At 37.2% G+C, this 21,001-nt stretch overlaps 1 pseudogene; it reads right to left on the bottom strand.

The window, feature by feature from the left end:
* Positions 1 to 1,441: 1,441 nt before the first annotated feature.
* Positions 1,442 to 15,172, bottom strand: LOC137014642 (E3 ubiquitin-protein ligase TRIM35-like; annotated as a pseudogene).
* Positions 15,173 to 21,001: the final 5,829 nt, after the last annotated feature.

Here is a 21,001-nt window from a genome sequence, read left to right as displayed (position 1 = left end):
AGTAGATTCAACACAGAGTCATTTCCAGTAAAGCTGGACTGTAAGTTCAGACCAGATGAGCTTCTGATTGATCTCTTCTGTCAGTGCTGTTGGGTTCGGTGTCCGTTCTGTAGAGCCACCTGCACCAACGATATAGAAAACCATGATGGAGATCACAGTGTTACTTTCCACAGAGTGAGAGGAATTAATGGCATATATTACAGTTTAACACAGAATCTCTGTGTTGATATGTGCACAAATTTAGTGGCATGTGGTAAGTATTTTAAAACACCAGATGGAATTTTTAAATATAGAGACTACAGAAGAGCAGGAGGAGATTATGCCCACTGGAGCATCACTCCTGATCCCTCTGAACTGCCCTACTGGAAGTGGTTTGTGTGCAGATTCCAGAAACATCTGGAAAAATACTACAGTAAAACATTTGAGGAGAGGGGTGAGATACCAGATTTTCTTTTTGACGAGAATGAGGAGATACCAGATGAATGGAGAGGATACTCAAAAGAGGATGCTATTGAGAGTTTGGATCAATACATGTAATGGAGCAGATGAAGACTCTTGCGTCTCCTCTCAGATTCAGATCACAGTCAGAAATGAGTTTCTCTGACATTCATCAGTGAATCTGAGCTCATCTACACCTCAGAAGATCAGAGCTTCATCAAATACACCAGAAGAGATTCAGTTCCTCATACAATTGTCTGTCAGATGATCAAATCAACATATTTCTGAACATATGCCTCATTGATAAAGCTCAAAATGATTGATGAATTATAATTTATTACTAATCTAAGCATCTTAATCTCTATCATGAACTGAAAAAGATATTTGATAAGGACATTAATGACAGACTGTTGATGAAATATGATTGAAGTGTGTGTTTGTTAAAGCTCAGTGCTGTGAAAGTGTCCTTTCACACTTGTTTAATATTTACTCGTATTATGAGAAACTTTGATTTGACTTTAGAAACCTGAAGATCTCTATAGCAGATTTTCATTCTCTGACAGTATTTCAGTCTTTGATCAAATTCATCACTTAAACATTGATAAAACATCACTGATAATGTTTATTACACAATACTGTGATCCAGATGAGAAGGATTTTAATGACACACTTAAGTGGAAATGAAGCAGTCGGTCAAGTTCCCATTATTGAGTAAATGGATTTCCACTGACACATCTGCCCCTCCTTCAGCGATGTACAGAGATATCCTCAAGTTTCTCCTGTTTCTCAGTACTGGTGTGTGTTGATGTTGTTTTCTGAGTGTCCAGCAGGAGGCGCCAAATATCATTATCGAGATTATCAGTGACAGAATGAATAAAGTTTCCAGAACAAACTCATGTTTCTCTGCTTGTGTGTGTGTTTTTGTGCTTCATAACACGCGTTTGTCGTGTTCAGTAACCACTGAAATGAGTTTGTAGTCAGTTCAGTTCAGCTGAATCATGTTTCATGCTGTGAGTTTAAGGAGCTGCTGCTCATTCTTGCTCTCAGCTACAGAACAAACACTGAATATTAATATTACCAATAACATTTTTCTTAAAAGAAGATGCAGAAGTCTGTCGCCTCTCTACCACATGATGATGATGTCACTGCCGCGCAAAGGATTCAATCACGTGGAACCGAAAGTGAAAGTACAGCAGCTCCACTCCATATTCCACATCACTTCCGGTGGCGCTGCTCTGCTGGAGACACGCACTGCGTTCCATCCGGAAGGCCGGGTTCACACCGCAAGCGGCAGCAGAGCAGAAGCAGCGCGTATTTTTTCGGCGTCCATGTTAACAGATGAGGGCGTTCACACCGCACGCAGAGGCTGCGCGGCAGCACGGAGCAGGAGCAGAGCAGAAGCAGCAGTGCCGCGATCGTTTCGGCGCTGGGTCTATTTTTGCTGCGCTGCTAACGCTCAATTAAAGTGAAAGTACACCTTTGATGGACAAAATAAATATGATTTCACACAAAAAGTGCTCGAAATGCACAGAATATGCATATCTAGTGTTTTTAAACAAGAACTGAAGTATGTCAGGAAAGAAAATTAATATTAAAACATTTATATAAGATTTACTCATTTAAACTTGTTTTTAATTATTCAGTTTGGGTTAAAGTATGGTATATTATAGAAAATAAAACTAAACTAGCCAGAAAATATGATATATAAACATTATTTTAGTTATTACACAGACAGCAATATAGGCTCTTGCATACCCAAATCAAACCCGAGTTTGCTGTCTTATTCGCCGGGTTTGCAGTCTTGTAAACATGTTCGTGCGGCAGATGATGTAAAATACAAAGCTTACCTCATTCGTGTGCAGCAATGGATGACACGAGGCTTTTATTTATTTATTTTTATTTATTTTATGTTTATATGTGAGTGTTGTAGCCTACACCTTGCATGTTAACAAACTTTCAAGTCTATCAAGTTTAACAATGAACAATTATAAAAACAAATTTATAGCTGTCTTTGTAAAGAAATGCTCACTTATGCACCTTCGAGCCGCTGCTGTGACGCTGTACAAACCCTTCAAATGTGAATACTCGCGCGTCTCTGCAGCTGCAGTTCACGCTCACGCGCTGCTAAAGCGCTGCTTCCGCTCTGCTGCCGCTTGTGGTGTGAACCCGGCGGAAGGGTTCATCCCAAGCGGCAACCTCCCCCTTTCTCTCGTGAAGCCAATACGGAAGTAACTTAAACTGCGATTCATCGACTGGCCGCTAGGGACAGGCTCCAAAAGAGAGCAGAATCTCATAGAGTCCCATGTTAAATTGGCCAAGTTTATAGCAGAAAAAAACATGTTTACAAGTTGGTTCAAATTGTGGTTTTGGTCTATACTGCTATTTTTGCCCTTCATGGCAACTCTGAGGGGGGTGAATTTTTTTATAACTTATCCGTTTAAATTATATTAAGCCTTAAAGTTCTGCATAATTAAGGGCGTGGTCACTTGAGTGACAGGTAGATTGCGCTGCTGTCTGTGAGCCGTCATGTTACCTCAGCTGCAGCTGAATTTGGCATCTCAGCCGTATTTGTGCTCGATTATTTTATACAATTATAAAATATGGCTTGCTGCATAATATTCGAGACTGATGTGTGTCTGTGTAGATGTGCATGCATGGGGAAGAAACAGAACACACGTTGTTGGATCGTGGCATTGGCTGAAAGTTTTGATTGTGAGATTTACTACAATGACAATGGCGGGATGATATCAAAATCCGACAGCACTGCTTGGATATTATAACTAAAACTGCTGCACTATTTTGAAAAATATATACTTTGGACACGGGCTCATTTGTTTGTTAGATACGATCGTATACAGTTTTACAACATAAAGGCTGCTCAGATTGCATCCCTTCTTGAAGAACGATGACAGAGAGCAGATCATTCAGAAGAAATGTTAAATGTTTTTTTGTTTTGCAATGGACACTTTACCCAAGTGCCACGGATTGGATTCATCTCGCGATCTCTATTTCATTATAAAGGTATGAAGTCCCATTTGATTTTCCATGTTGTTATTTACACACCCAACACTACTGGTGTTGGAGGATCTATATCTTAAAAAAACACTGTAGATTGACAGTAAACCTTTAGAACGTTCTGATGATAAAACTTATCTTCATTAATATTTTAGATCGTATCTAAGATAGATAGATAGCTCCTTTGCTTGCTAACATGGTCACGTCGAGCTAGACGGGCGTGGTTTCAGCAACCAATCACATCAGCTCAAACCACCTCCCCGCCTCTTTGCCCATTTTCAGTTATCCAGGAGTGACGTGCGGTGACGCGCAGCTAAGATGGCCGCGGCCTCATTTACGCGTCAAAACTGCTGTTCAGAACTCTATGGGTGACGTCACGGACGCTACGTCCATATTTTTTTACAGTCTATGGTTCATCCCTATGGCCTAATCCCTTCAAAGGGTTTTCCCTCTGGGGTGATTGCTTCAAAGGGATGCAGGGGGTAGGGGTCAAAAAAACCCTCTTCTTTTGGAACACACTTCTGCGTCATCTTAACTAGACAATCAAGAAAGCGCATTTTTTTTACGCTGGTTAACCCCCCAAAAACACGTTTAAACAAATTTGGTTTAACGCTAGTTTATTTATTTACTTACTTACTTTAAATATAATGTATCAGTGGTGTAGTCGATCGGGGCCATACGCACGGATCCGTATTTGCGTATATCCACTTGTTTTTTGTTTTTGTTTTTTTTGCTTCGAAAGTCTATAATCTATTGTTATTAGCTTCCCCTTTCACTGTGTGTCCAATGCTGTTGCGTAAACTCACGATTCTTTGTTGTAATTGGTGCATTAGCACTTTATCATTCTACCTTTTCCCGCCCATCATCGACAGCAGGCTTGACAGTGCGTGTTTGAACTCCGATCAAAGCCGCTCAGTATTTTGACAGATTTTTCTTCCCCCGTACAAACTGAAAAGACCATCAGCGCAACTGAAACCCGGTTTATTTAATGCATCAGTGGCGCGCAAATCATACACATAGGCCTACTTTGAATGTTATCATGCTCCAAAAGTGTGATAAGATTTCCACGAGCCATTCCTATCGTGACACTTGATGATAAAATGTGCGATCCATTTGAATTTTTTTGAGAGTTAAACACTTTAAAATGCTATAGAGAAGGACATGATCTACACTGATGAACAAAATGAACAAAAGACTGATGAAAAGAGGGAAAAACATCTTGCGCCAACATTTAGAAAGCTTTTTAAACTATTAATGACTTACTAGAATTTATCACGTTTTATTGTATTATCTGTGGTAAATTTGGCTAACTTTGTAGAATTTATAATCTATTAAGGGAATATATTTTCACTAGGTTTATATTACAGCTGTGACATGTTGTAGCTATTGTTTCTATAGGCTATATATGTAGGTTGCTATTTTTCATAACACATGCTATGATTAAAAAAAAGCAGTGCAGTAGTCTGTGTATTAAGTTTTGTGTATCATCTGAGGCCAAAGTTTGATTTAGTCAGACAAGAATAAGTTTTTGACTAAAACATTTTATTTTGACCTGGAAGTTTGAGGTTTGTACAAGTTGGTGCATAGTTTTGAGATTGTGTTTATAGTTGTAAGAAAATGTTGAATTGTTTAATTTTAACTAGATTAAAAGTTTGAAAGACAAATTTATGCTGGCTTGTTATAAAGCCAACTTAAAGTCTTGTTTAAAAAACATAAATAGTTTGGTCATTTAGTCCAGAATATAGATGTTCTGGGTGATCGCTAAAGTGTTGCTAGGTGGTTGCTAGGAGATTCTGGGTGGTTGCTAGGCTCTTGCTATGCAGTTGCTGGGGTGTTGCTAGAGTATGTGGTTGATAGGCTGTTCTGGGTGAACACACACAGACATTCCCACCTCTGTCAATAACAGAAACTCAAAAATGGTTTGCAAAAAACAAGTTTTTATTGCTCTTTAACTTGCACTAAAACATGTGATTTATACCATTGAAGTAACCTGTGAAATATTAATAAAACTGATCATCTCCTTTAGTGATACAAGCTCAGACTCATTTTAAATATGTTGATGTTTTTCATATAGTGCCTTTAATTGGTGCCATGATGGATATTGAAATCTTGTTATTTATTTTGGTAAGGCAATGTTTGTGAACACAATTGTATATGTCAGGCCATAAATCTCCAAAAACTATGCATGAGCTCTTGCTTTGGTGTTGCCACCCCTCATAGACCTCATGCCACCCCTTTGCCACCCTATAAATCATTTTCTAGATCCGCCCCTGACCGGAAGCATCTTGAAATGGCGTCTGGATCGAGCGATGAGAAGCGGGCAGGTCCGAAGAAGTCGATGGCACACATGAGGAAAAACTTGATCTGACGAGAGGATGGAAACTCGGTGGAAGAGAGCTCGTAGAAAAGTTAGAATTAGCGAAGGCATTTTCGAATTTCGACACCTTCGTTTCTAAACATTTGACAGTCTCAGAAAAGCTTTGGACGACCTGGATGAGCTGATTATTAGCATCCACGGGTTCAGTGAAAGTCGGTGGAGATGACGTAGGTGCAGACAGCATAGGTTTTTTCGCTGGATGAGGAGATGATGACTTGGCAGATCTTTTTCTGCCAGCTTGTTTGGTCTGGCCAGACGGAGCAGAGGTAGATGGAGCAGAATCATCGGTAGAAGGAGGACTACCCAAGGCGTTATGGGCCAGGAGAAGCAGGTCCTCTCTGGATAATCCTTGGCTGATAGTAATGCCAGCGGCCTGGAGAGTACTGATGATTTTTTCCGAAGACCAAAGGGGCAAAATCTTCATCAGAATCGGAGTAATCACAAACAGTATGTTTGAACGATGACATTTTGGTGTGCTACTGACGCTATATGGAGACTCTCAGCATCTGCGAACTCAGATAAGTGTAAGTACCAATGCTTTATATATGCTTTATATATATATGCTTTATATGCATTCAATAATGATTGGTTAGATCTGATCTAATGAATGACGTAACATTAGAGTCTTCCCGGCAGAACTTACGCTAGAGCTTACATATATATATATATATATATATATATATATATATACACTCTAAAAAATGCTGGGTTAAAAACAACCCAAGTTGGGTTGAAAATGGACAAACCCAGCGATTGGGTTAAATGTTTGCCCAACCTGCTGGGTAGTTTTATTTAAACCAACTATTGTTTAAAAATTGCTATATGGCTAGCTTAAAATGAACCCAAAATAGTTTTTAATTAAAAACCAGATGCAATTAGAGACAACAATAATAGACAAAAGGTGAATGTTTATTAATAAGGTTTAATATTTTATTAATATAAATTTAATAGTTTAATAGTTTATTAATATAAATTTATTAATAAGCAATTTATAGTTTATTGTTTAATAATTATTCATTGAACATTAATAAATGTTCATTTCCAACATACTTTGGGTTAATTAATTTTAATTAAGCAACACAGTAATTTTTAAACAATAGTTGAGTTAAATAAAACTACCCAGCAGGTTGGGCAAACATTTAACCCTACCGCTGGGTTAAAACAACCCAATTGCTGGGTTTGTCCATTTTCAACCATTAATGACTGAGACAAATCAGACACAATTATTTGCTATATTTAACAAATAATTGTTTAAAACTCACTTTGGGGTCTGTCCCCCATCCCCTGAGAAGACCAGTCCAGTCTATACAGGGGGCCTCAGTTACAAGTTTTATTGCACCGAAGTATGTGGGATCCCACATGGAAGAGCGGAGACAAAGAGACACTAGTCCTCAAAACAGAAATTTTCCTGCATTAATTTATAGATGAACCGATCTATAAATGAACATGCATCCCATGACATTATTATAACTGTCTTGCAAACTGTTGTGTGTATGATATCTGTTTTATGCATATTTTATGATAAGAACCAATGGTTAACGTAAACCAACCTATACCAAGTTTGGTGTCTACGAGTTTGTATTTTGAAGATTTAAATGATTGTGTATATGATATATTGATACCTGTGCAACATATCGTATTACAAGAATCATGTGAGAAACATGTCAGACACCAGAGACAGACACATTATAAGAGAGTTTGTTCAGTAAACTGTATTCATCCTGTCAATAATAATCTCCCACTGATTCTGTACAGATTCATTCAAATTACAATAGATTAATAAAGCTTCTGTGTTTAAGATGATCATCTCACTTCAGCAGCTGTTTGATCGTCACATGGAGAAACTGAAGCGAAAACAAAACTTGTCATACACTATCAAAGCATTAAACTTCAGCATACCAGAATATTAATTTAAATTGCTGATAACTCAAGGGTGCAAAAAAGTGAAACCCTCCCTGGAACTTGGAATTGACTTGGAACTCATCATCTCTCTTGATCAATTCCAACATGACACGGTATCTTTGGAAGCGTCTGATCCATCTTGGCCACTCTTTGCCATCAGCACAATAGAATTTCTCAGGGGTGCTGATGGGAAAACTATATGTGAGTATAGTATATACACTTCGTTCTCAAACATTATGTAAGCAATACAATGTTATTTTGCAATTCAGTTAAACATTACCTTTGGGTGTCGGGAGAGTATCGGATGTGTCCTTTTTGTTACATTATCTAAACTTCTGACACCATGTAGTAATAAATCCATGACGGATAGACTCTGTTTGCTAAAACTCTCAAGTGCATACACTCAACAACTACTGGTTCCATTTTGGGACATCTGCTACATACAGTAATATACAGTATAGCGTGGTGACATTGATACAATATTGAGTTTTGATCCAAACCATCATTTTGAAATTGACATTTTAATGTTTAAAGTGGATCACTGTTGTTCAATGTTGGATCAGTATTGAAATTTAGTTGAAAGTCGACACCACACATGGGTGGAGACAGTGACATTGAACAGTGATTTGTAGTTGATGAGCACAAGATCATGCAGGTGTGTATCTCTGCAGAACACTAGTGGCTGTTTCCAAATCAGTGGGGTGTTTTCAACCGCTTTACCTGATTTGCTCTAATCCTCTAGGTGCTTGGTTTAGGGTAGGCCTTCATGATTTTAGTAAGTCTGTTTAAAAATGGTTAAAAAACATCTATTGTAGTCTGACCCCCTCATTAACAGCAGAAGAGGTTATATCTTGGCCACGTAGTTGATTGGGAAAAAACCTTCTTTACCTCTCAGTCTCCCTAGCCACCATCCAGAGGCATCTAGACAAACAAATAATACATTAGATACATATTGTTTGTGAAAATGCTCATACGCACACACACACACACACACACACACACACACACACACACACACACAAAAAAACATCAACAAGTCCCACAGTATATCTCTAAATTTGTCTTCGATTCAGATATATGTAACATGCCAGCAATATTCATGTAAACTTTGCAAACAGGGACTGGATTCATGAAACATTAGAATAAAATAATGTCATAACTGACATTTTCTAGCTTAAGGTTATACAAATTTTGATTTATATTAGTTATTTAAAAAAATCTGCCATAAAAACAAACAAACAAAAACATTTATACTATGCAAAATAAGCATCATGTAAGCTCTCACCTTCCGTAATAATGTCAATGATGTCATCTTTATTGAAACTGAGCTCATCAGGGTATTGGGCATTGTATGCATAGAGGGCTTTACATTGAGGCACCTGGGGCTTTGGCTTGGGGGCCTGTTTGGACTGACCACCTTCTGGAGCATGGAAAACTGTAAGTGTGTGTTTGATCATCATCATTTTATTTGTTCTTATAGTCTGTGTATTGGTTTAAAACCCATCTATCTATCTATCTATCTATCTATCAGTTTACCAGCTCAGATCTTCTGTAGTCAGACTCACTGTTTTGGACGATGTCCTCCATCTTCTTCCAGACTCTGAACAGCAGGTTGTCCAAGTAACGCGGCACATGAATCAAAGCTCCAGAAGCCATCTGTGGATCCGGCTGTGAGCTCTGGACTCTGGAAGAACATTCAGGAGTCAGAACTGCAATGGCTTTGGATCAGAACCAGAGAGACCAGAGACAGGAGCAGATCACTCACCTTTCCATTGAGACTGGAAACTCCTGCAGAACAAACACACCATTTATCATCAAGAACTCAATCAATGAACCAATGATCAACCAATGATCTGAAATCAGACCTTCAGAAAGCAGACGTCACTGGCTTTCATCATCTCCTCCATGTCTTTGATTGTGTGTGAAAGAGCTGAGATGTGTCTGTTCATCTCCTCCAGCTTCTCCTTCATCATCTGCTTCTTCTGCTCCTCTTCCTTCCTCAGTGCAGTGATTGTAGCTTCTTCTTCATCTCTGAGAAACTGATGAAGCTTCTCAAACTGCTGTTTAATCTGACGCTCTGTGTGCTCAGCTTGAGACTGAAATCAGATCACATTCACTAACAGCACATTAACAGCACATTAATATCTGAGATAAACTTGAATACCTGACATACACTCTAAACAAAAATGGTGCTATATAGCACCAAAAATGGTTCTTTGGCTTGTAAAGAGGAACCTTTTTAAGTGCTATCTAGCACCTATCTTTAAAGGTGCTATATAGCACCTTTGTCATATGGTGCTATGTAGAACCACAAGAGGTGCCATATAGCACCAGCAGTGGTTCTCATTTAAAGAACTATACAGAGGCTTAACGGGTTCTTTGTATGGCAGTGGTGCTATACCCGCTAGAAATTTTACAAGAACATTCTCAGAACGTCCCCACTGGTGTTAAGGACGTTGTCTAGTAATGTTCCCAGTACGTTCAGAGACGGTCACGATGTGGAGTTCTTTTAAGGTTTGGGGGACGTTATTTGGTGGACCTTCACAGAACATTCAAGACGTTCTCTGAACGTTTAGGGAACCATGCTTTATTTGGAAATGTTCTCAGAATGTCCCTGCTGCCCTTGCCAAAAAATTGAATTGAAAGTTAGAGCTAAATTTACTAACAAAAGTGGCTGTTCAAACAAAAACTTTTAAAAGTCTTTTAACTGAGAACAGCACATGCATGAACTAATGTAACTGCTGTATCACTGCACCAGCAACTACACAGTTACTGTCTTTACATAAAGCAACATGCAGCAGAACATCAGTGTTTCTGGATAATCACTGACTGAAGCACGGGCGCTACTCTTCAGCACAATGGTGACCTCACAAAACTCAGATCTCAGCACCTTATTACAAACCACTCTGACTTTGTTTCTTTCATACAAATCTTCTTAATGAGGTGTTGATGTTTTATCAAAATCTAAAATGTCACCATTACAGAGGTAAGCGCTTGCTTTAGTTGGGTTCCTGACCCTTGACATTTTGACTGTATTTTTTCTCCAATTGTTGTAATTGTGTGTTTCTAATGCACATTTGTTACGAAAAATAATTGTGAGGGGAATTTTTTTTTTTTTTATCATATTGATTTGTTTGCTCATTGTTGATGAGTATATCATCATACATTGGTCTTACTCACTGATCAGTGAATGTTGTATTTTGTGCTGTTGTAGCCCTATGATAATGCATATTATTGACATTTTGAAAGTTTTTGTTATGTAGGAATTATTCAGACAGCATCATGAAGATTCATACAGACAGCGTATGAGATCAGCGTATGATCCCCAACAATGGTGACAAAATTTTTGGAATAACATGTATCACAAAACAAGCTAATAAAGTCACAAAAAAGATTTTTGTTTATTGTCACCATTGTTGAGGATCATACGCTGATTCATGATGTCTGTATGAATCTATTAGACACTGCTCAAAACTCTGTATAATGAACTTTAAAAAAAAAATCCATAAAAAAAAATAAACCATTAGTTAATGCAAAACTAACATATAACACCCTCATAGTGTAGACTTTGGTAATGATCGGTGAATCAGGACACTTCATGATGATTGTATCACCATCATCTAATTAAACTGTTCAGACTTTCACTTGCTTTTTTTTGCTGTAACAAACATGTTTTGAAAACATAGTTAAAGCAGCCAGAGAAAATATGATGTTGAAATAGCAAGAATCTAAAGAGATGACTTCAAACTTTATTATTTTCTATAAAACACACAAATAGAAGGCGACGTTATCGTGACCTTGCACAACTTTGCCTAAAAGTTCTCTAAAAGTGATGAAAATTCTGAAATTTTACAGAACATTTGGGACATAAAATGTCCTCTTTTGGTAATGAAAGTGCTGCAGTTCAAGGTTCCTTATATGACTTTAGGAAGACATTACAATTTGGTTATTTTATGGTCACATAAGAATGTTACAATGAGGATATTTGGGACATTAACTGAACGTTGCCACATGGTCCTCTGTTGGTCATTTTCCCGATATGAGTTTAGGGGGACATTGTATTGTGGTTATTTTATGGTTGCGTGAGAACATTACAAAGAGGACATTTGGGAAGTTAACAGAACGTCCTATAGTAATAGTCCCCTAAACATTCCCAGGACGTCCTGAATGTTCCCTGAAGGTCCATCTTTTGAGAACTTTTAGGGAACGTTGCATAAGGTCCTGAGAACGTTGCCTTCTACGTGGGATATAGCACCTTAACCACAGCAAAGAACCACTGAAGAACCACTGAAGAACCATACAGGGGCTTTACAGGTTCTTTATATGGTAGCGGTGCTATATAGCACCTTAACCACAGCAAAGAACCGCTGAAGAACCAATTTTTTTTAGAGTGTATAACAGATCCAGAAGCAGATTGCTGCTCGAATTTTGTTATGTTCTGGTAATGTTTTCAGTGGCAAGTTTTAGTTTTGCTCCCAGAATGTTCTTCTAAAAGGTAGGATAATGTTTCTCTAAAAACATTCTAAAAGTGTTTAGAGATAGCATTGTTAGAACATTATCTTGTAACATTCTTAACGTAACAAATCTTTGCAGGAAGCTTCCCAGCAGGCACTGGACATTTCAAACACTGCTGATGTCAAAATTTGGTCAAAAATGAAAATCAAAGCTAAAGCAAAAACACCGACCAACACAAACCAAACTATTAATTCTGGGAACAAAAATAAAACTTGCTGCCGAAAACATTACCAGAACATAGCATAATGGTCTCTGAACATTCTTGGAACAATAACATTTCTAGATGGATTGCTGTTCATCATTTACAGAAATAATAAAATGCAATCCATTATATTAAACATATCAAACCATAACAGTATTTGGTGACCCTACAGCTGTAATGAAAATGACTCTGGTTTCTGTTTCCTCACCTTGATCTGTTGAACTGTTTTCTCAAACTCTCCTTTCATTTTTTTTATTGTGTTGAAGTTTCTCTTGTAAGGACTTCAGTGCTGTATTGAGCTCCTCCTAGAATTGAACAAACACACACACACACACACACACACACAAAAACGGATTACAGTGAAGAGAAGAAGAGAATACAGTGATATGATCATATAATGCTGTGATGTATTTTCCCTCATCCTGATTTCTTCTGTTTTTGTGAACATCTCATAATAAGTTGATTCAGAAATGAAAACCTACTATAAAACAAAGGCAGTCTGAGTGAACACAAAGTACATTTTATGCTTTTGAAAAGGTCCTGTTTAAATGGGGCATGACATGAAAAATCAAATTTTCCTTGGTCTTTTGGCATATAAGAGGTCTTAGTATTATTATTTTATCCTGCAAGTTCCATAACTTGAAACATAAAAGTAGGCATTGTTCATGATTGTGCCCCTGTGACGTCACATGCCACCTCTGTTCCAAACAAAGCTTTTTTTATAGCATGATTATATAAATGCTTTTTTAGTGATGACGAGGACGTCATCGCATCGTTGTTCCCGCCCACTGATGTTCAGTCGATGTCGATGTCGATCTCTAAAGGGAGATTTGTAAATTATTGCATTCCTTTTTATTCACAATTTGTACAGTGTCCCAACTTTTTTGGAATCGGGTTTGTATAAATCAGCCTTTACACTACACAATGAATCTTTTACTGTATTTACATAGTGTTTGCATTGTTAGTTATGGTGAAAGCATTTCGTGAGAGTGCAGAAATTGTGTTGCAACAAGATCACTGCATTCACGCAATCAACAGGCTGTCACCTGCTCAATGCTCATCAATGCAACCTTCCATGTGATAGGAATAGATCTAAATTTAATGCAATCATCGCTTTTCATAATTAGTCAGTCTCGACAGCTGTAGTAGTAAAAATGTTCGAAATGTCTACAAACATGTAATACTTATTTCAGTTGCAAAGATGTCAGCCAGTCACAGCAGTGGGCATTTACACTGAAGTCTCACAGCAGACACACGGCTTAAAACAGAGCGTTCAAATCAGAGGCTAAATTCAGGGTAGAAAATAGCCATTTATTTCTAAATTATGACAATTAGGAAACATAAAATAATAATAATAATAATAATAATAATAATAAGTAAATGTCATGATCCCTTTAAGTGTTGATTTGATTGAACAGGGCTGCAGTAATCAGGACTGGTTGTGTTTAGTCCACCTGAACCACATTATAAATACATAGATTTGGGGAATTAGTAAATACATTTTCACACAGGCCCAGATGGTATTGGATAACTTTTTTGCTTCAATAAAGAAAGTTAAAAGGTCTTAAACAGTAACACACTATGTCAAATGTGAACAAATCTCCAGAAGTAATGATGAAGAGGGTGATTGAAATACATGCATCGGTGAAGGATTAGAAAGCTATTTCAAAGGCTCTTGGACCTTGGAACTACAGAGAGAGCCATTATCTCCAAATGGAAAACAGTAGCAAACCTTCCCAGAAGTGGATCATGAAATAAGTCTCAAAAGAGCCAAGAACAACACAGAAGGAACTGCATTTTTCTGCTTTATACCAGAAAATTCTAAAGGAGAATCTCTGATCTTCAGTCTGAAAGCTGATGCTCAAATGACAATGATTCAAAGCACAGGAGTAAATCCACCTCTGAAAGGCTCAAAAAAGCACAATTAAAGTTTTGGAGTGTCCTTGCCACAGTCCTGACTTGGATCAAAATCCACCACAGCATTGTGAAAGACTGATCTCCAATTATCACAAGTGTTCAGCTGCAGTTATTGCAGCTAAAGGGGGTGATTAGTTTTTCACACGAGTGATAGGTGTTAAAAACTGGATTCTGTGTTTACTGAGATTGCCTTTGTTTTATGTTGTATTTTGTTTGAAGTTTTAAAACTATTTAGTATGAGATGCAAAAACTGAAAAAAATTGGGATGGGGCAAATACTTTTTCACAGCACAGTATATGTCATATGAAGTTGAGAAAATGGCAGAGAGCAATACAGAGTGATGATATCTGTGTTTCTGACTTATTGTTCTTTACAAGTAAAACAAGAGACATTTGTCTTACCTTATATGATGAAACCACTTCACCGATGGGTCTGAATTTATGATTGTCGTGTTGTTTTGAATCTCTGCACACTAAACACACAGGCTGTTTGTCCTCCAGACAGAAGAGTCTGAGTTTCTCACCGTGTAAACTGCAGATCTCCTCAGATCCTGATAAACGTCTCTCATTTCTCTCCTTCCTCTCCTTCAGGAACGACTCACACAAGTTTTTTAACACAAGATTAAGAGGAGGATGATCTTTTGAGGATCTTCTCCTGCAGAGAGGACACTCCTGAGTTTTCTTGATTCTCCAGAACTGCTGAAGACACTCTTTACAGACACTGTGACTACAGGATAGAAGAACAGGAGCCTTGAAGATTTCACAGCACACGGGACAAGAAAGATCTTTTTCAGATAGTGAATCCATTTACACTGTTTGAGCTCCAGCAATCTAAACTTTACTTTCAAAAATGAATCACTATGAAAATCACAAAGATCTGCTGTCTGATCAGAAATAAACTTCACAAAAATAGTTTTGTAAAGTTTTTCTTTTCGTTCTCCACTAATTGCTGATTCTTTATTGCTGTTGTCGTGATAAAGTCAGTATGACAGAATGGGGAAATAACAAGGTTAAGTGGTAAGCTTCCTGGCAAGTGTTGTAGGAGGATCACCTTTGGGTGTGTTCAAACCAGTCAGACAGGAAAATCAGGATTTCTTCTTTAAAATGTATTCAAAATGAACTTGCATTGAAATTCCTAAAATATAATGCTGTAAAACACACAGAAAGTAATTAAAATAAGAACCATTAATATTAAAAGAAATCAAAAACCCTTATACATGTTTTATTTATTGCTGTTTATTTGTCACAAAGTTTCTCCAGGGTCTTTTATAATCAAATCTTTGTGAGTGTTGGATGCAGGAGAAATGGGCAGGAATAAAGATTGGCGACTGGATCAGAGTCTGAAATGGAAAGGCTTGTGTTGCTTCCGCTCAGTGAGAATCCAAACCACAAACTGGTGACAGGGTACGGGTGGCCAAGGCTCATTGATGCAAGGAATTGAAGGATATGTCATCTGGTCTGAGCCAACAGAAGGTCTACTGTGGCACAAGTCACATTAAATGTTAATGATGGTTATGGGAGGAATGTGTCACAACACACAGTGCATCATACTCTTCTGCGTATGGTGCCAAAGACCAGTCAGAGTTGTAAGGAATCCAAAGGTGTGGGTGAAGATATATTTTCAGCGCTTCTGTGAAGTTCACTTAATTTATTCAAATTTAATTTCAATTTTACTTCAGCTCCGTGCTTAATCTAACTCTAATTGCAAATGATAAAGTTTAGAATGAGATTATTACTAATTTTAGTTTTGTTGTTAATTTAGATATTTGATTAATCTGGGTCTGGGTATCCCAAACTTTCAATTATTCGTTCATTAGGGACCCAATGTCACATATAGAGTCACATGACATCTGGCATCTTACGGACGATAAGATAATACATTGAAGAAATAAGATACTATAATGAAATGCAGACCAAAAAATTAAATCATAGAGTAGAAATAAGATAATAAAATACAACAATAAAATGAGTCAAGAAAAGGCCCTAATGTGTTCTGAGATACTTTTAAAAGTGCACAGTGAGTCAATGGCTCGTAGCAGGAAGAGTTCCATAGCTTGGGATCAAAATAACTAAAGGCTTACTCACCAATTTTTAGCTGTGTCTTAGGCACAACTAACAAATTACTATTTGATGTTCGGAGCAATCTTGCTGGAGTATATTTCAATTAATTAGAAAGGTATATTGGGGCAGTTCCATGAAGACATAGTGGGACATAGTAATAAGATCTTGAATTCAATTCTGAATGATACAGCTAGTGAGTTAGCATATGTGCAGCTGCATTCTGAACTCTTTGTTGTGAAGTGTTTGTCTTTGAAGTGTTTAATAGAGCTTTTTGTTAACCCAGCAAAAACACTTCTGCAGTAGTCAAGTCTAGATGTAACAAATGCATGGACAAGTTTCTCATTGTCAGAAGGGGAGAGAATATCACGAGATGTTTCTGAGGTGATAATATGCTGTTTTAGCAACAATGATAATATGTTTTTTAAAACTGAGATCACTGTCAAACGTGATTCCTAAGTTCTTGGCCTGATTACTGGCTTTTATAGAGAGTCAAGATGTGGACCAATAGATGTTCTCGACGTGTCATTACAGATAACAAGAAACTCTATCTTATTTTTAGTTAGCTGAAAGTTCTGGGACATCCATCCATGTTCATGTCACGTAATTATGTCACTTCATAAGGTTCCCATGGCAATAGGGGGAAATAATGGCACTTTACTTGTGTTTTTGCAACGAAAATACAGGGATTATGAAATCATGCTAGCCCCGCATATTTTGCTTGCTGAAATCGGTAATTTATGCAGCGAAAGTGCGGCGTATTTGAAAAAATGCGACCCCCGCATAAATATGCGGACTTTGGCTGATTATGCATTAAATCAGGCAATCGCATAATTGCGTTTTTCTGGAGGGACTGAATTGTGGGCATCTGGTGCAAGTGAAAGATAAAGCAAATAAAAAAGCACAGGCTGTGTTCGTGCATGTGCCTTTAAATGCAAATGAGCTGATATGCCCCGCCCCCTCTCTACAATCACAGTTCCTGCCTCAACTGGATTCTCTGCCAAATACAAACAAGGCATCTGCTTGGTTTTGATTATCATCTATATTGCGATCACTCTCATAGATAGCATAGTTTTTCTTTCATCATTAAAATGTATTATTTCAATGTGTTTTAAAGCTATATCAGTTTAAACTTCTATTGTAAAAAGCACTATATAAATAAAGCTGACTATTGCAGCTTGAGAAGATATGCTAAAATGGTTGCTAAATGTGAGGGGTGTACTCACTTTTGTGAGATACTGTAAATTCTTCAATGATTTATAAGTGATAAATAATGTATCAACTAATAAATAATAAACCATCCACTAATGATCTGTTTGATTTATTTCATGATTTACATTTTTTAAGATAACTTACAACACATTTGTAAATCGTTAGCATACCACTTATTAATCATTTATAAATGTATAGTCATGTTTTGTAAATTATTTGTTCATCATTAACTAATAACTTATAAGTTAACTAAATTAATAAAACATTCATAAAATGTTAACATATCACTTATTAATCATTTATGAAGGTATAGTCATGTTTTGTAAATTATAAGTTCAACATTAATTTATAAGTGACTTATAACTGAATGTTATTATAAAGTGTTACCCAAAATAAATGTCAATAGATTGTGAATTATTTGTTTTCAAGGTTTTTAGTAATTTGGTCAAATTTCCAAGAAATGACCTCCATTCCAATGTAAATGCTAAAGTATTTATTTTCAAAAGAAAGCAATAAAAGGTTAATGTTGGTCAATCAAACAACGTGTGGTCGAAAGCTGTGTGCTCTCTCCACCCTCACACCTGATTCCACTCTCCTTATACAGAGTCACCTTACAAAATAAAAGTCATCTTTAAATTCATTAAAAACATATAAATCATAGTATAAATCAATAATTAAGTTAATAACATTCAAACTTAAATGGCTCCAACATTTTCTGTTCTGAAATCTGCACTTATAATTGTAATCAGCCATTTTACTCTCTAGATTTGATCTGTATCAGCATTTTAAAAAACCCACTATACCCCACCACTATAGTTGCAAATGAAATATGCATGGAGAAAGTTGTATAGATAAGAGAGTTACATCTGTACTTTGTCTATTATGGATCGAACGTTTCCAACACAAGGCTCTGATACTGATGAGCCTCAACCACTACAAAAACCCGAGCTCGACGCCTGAAGCTCTCCAGGAAAGCTCTTTGGATGTAACGGTCTGGAATTCCATCAGTCACAAAGATCTGAGACACGGAGGTGCTTTCACCAGGTCTTCGTATCACGTTCACCTGGATCTGCAGGTTGTAGTAGCGCTGTTGGACGAAGCCCTGCATGTCGATTCGGAGATCAGCAGAGTGGAGCAGGTTTGAGCGTTGCTGACGCACCAGGTACCCATTGTTCCAGAGACTGATTAAGTTTTCCGCCTCTTTTCTCCATTGACTGCCATCAGTGATGTCATCAGGAGCTGGCACAGCAGTAAAGGTGGTTTTTTTCTTGTTACCTTTGTCATAACAGGTACATATCACTTCTCCTTCCTTCTGTGTGTCTGTCCCTTCTCTGCATTGTGTGGCTGTGTCCCGCAAGTTAGAGTAAGTGCAATTATCTTCTTCTTCTTCAATGTGTCCGTGGTAATCATATGTTGACTGATCATTGGATCCATAATGATTCTCTTTGGTCATCACCTGCCCACAGTAACCCCAGCTTCCCTCCTCCAGCCAGCACCAGTTGTAGCGGTAACCCTGCTTCCCACATGGACTTTCTTCTTTACACGGTCTGTTTTTGTAATCTGTGTTTTCAGATGGAGAGCAGTAATCCCATCCCTCCGCAGTATGGCACCAGTAGTAACCTAAATATCCTTCGTCACATTTGTCATCACACAACACTCCATAAAAAGATGAATAATGGTCCATTTCATCCATCACCAGCCCACAGTAGCCCCATGAAGCTGTGTACTGTATATCCTGGGAGTCCATGTTTTCCTGAGGTGAACAGTCCATTGTCTGGTATTTCCCATCTTTATCAATAGTCTTGCACTTGTACACACCATCATCAAGCTTGCAGTCTTCTATACACTTTGTTCCAAGATGAGTAAAGTATGTTTTCCCGTCACTCAGCCACAATGAACAGACCAGGATGAGCAAAACGAGAGGAGTGTGTGGATGTGCCATTCTTTCTGTAAAGAGAAGAATAAAGTGAAGAGTAAGAGGCTTTGTGCTGTAATGTTTGGCTTGATCGTCAGTGTTGGGAAGTGATGCATTACCAGTAACATGTTACTGTACTAGCCCAGTTAACAGGGAACATTCTCATAATGTTGGCTGAAGTTCTGATAGGGCTAGGCGATAAAACGATAACAATACTTATCATGATATAATTTTACTCACATTTGATAAATGTTTGCTATGAAGTGGCACTAAACAGAGCTACTCGTTTGAGACACATGGACTGTTTATCCGCTCCACTCAGCAGCATGAGCTTACTTGAGCTGACACTGATGGGTCTCAAACATGTGACCAGATCCAAAGAGCACTGCTTGAATATACTAAACACACAATTCTTGTTGATTTAGATGAAACAGCACTGACAAACATACTGTGCCATGGACAATCCAGTTAGAAGGCTTTTCCATGGATTTACATATATATACACTACCGTTTGGGATCTGTAAAATTTTTAATGTTTTTAAAAAAGGTTTCATCTGCTCACCAAGGCTACATATATTTAATTAAAAATACAGTAAAAACAGATATATTGTGAAATATTATTACAATTTAAAATAACTGTTTTCTATTTGAATATATTTCACAATGTAATTTATTCCTGTGATCAAAGCTGAATTTTCAGCATCATTACTCCAGTCTTCAGTGTCACATGATCCTTCAGAAATCATTCTAATATGCTGATCTGCTGCTCAAGAAACATTTATGATTATTTTCAATGTTGAAAACAGTTGTGTACTTTTTTTTCAGGATTCCTTGATGAATAGAAAGTTCAAAAGAACAGCATTTATCTGAAATACAAAGCTTCTGTAGCATTATACACTACCGTTCAAAAGTTTGGGGTCAGTAAGAATTTTTATTTTTATTTTTTTGAAAAGAAATTAAAGAAATGAATACTTTTATTCAGCAAGGATGCATTAAATCAATCAAAAGTGGCAGTAAAGACATTTATAATGTTACAAAAGATTAGATTTCAGATAAACACTGTTCTTTTGAACTTTCTATTCATCAAATAATCCTGAAAAAAAATATTGTACACAAATATTTTGTACAATTGTACACATTAAATGTTTTTTGAGCAGTAAATCATCATATTAGAATGATTTCTGAAGGATCATGTGACACTGAAGACTGGAGTAATGATGCTGAAAATTCAGCTTTGCATCACAGGAATAATTTACTTTGTGTATGTGTATTATGGCTTAATTTCTGTGTTTTTCCCAGTTTGCAGTTTGCTAAAGATCATTTATACAAGCCAGAGGGTTATTGGACAAATGTTTTGTGCATGGATAAGACAAAATGGTTTAAATGAGAAGTGTCATATTTGGAGAAAGAAATACATTGCATTCCAGCACAAGAACCTTATCCCCTCTGTG

The sequence above is a fragment of the Chanodichthys erythropterus genome, chromosome 3, assembly GCF_024489055.1.
Source record: "Chanodichthys erythropterus isolate Z2021 chromosome 3, ASM2448905v1, whole genome shotgun sequence".
In the NCBI taxonomy this organism is placed as follows: Eukaryota; Metazoa; Chordata; class Actinopteri; order Cypriniformes; family Xenocyprididae; genus Chanodichthys; species Chanodichthys erythropterus.
Note: the sequence above shows the minus strand (reverse complement) of the source record. Positions and strands in the feature narration are given on the sequence as shown.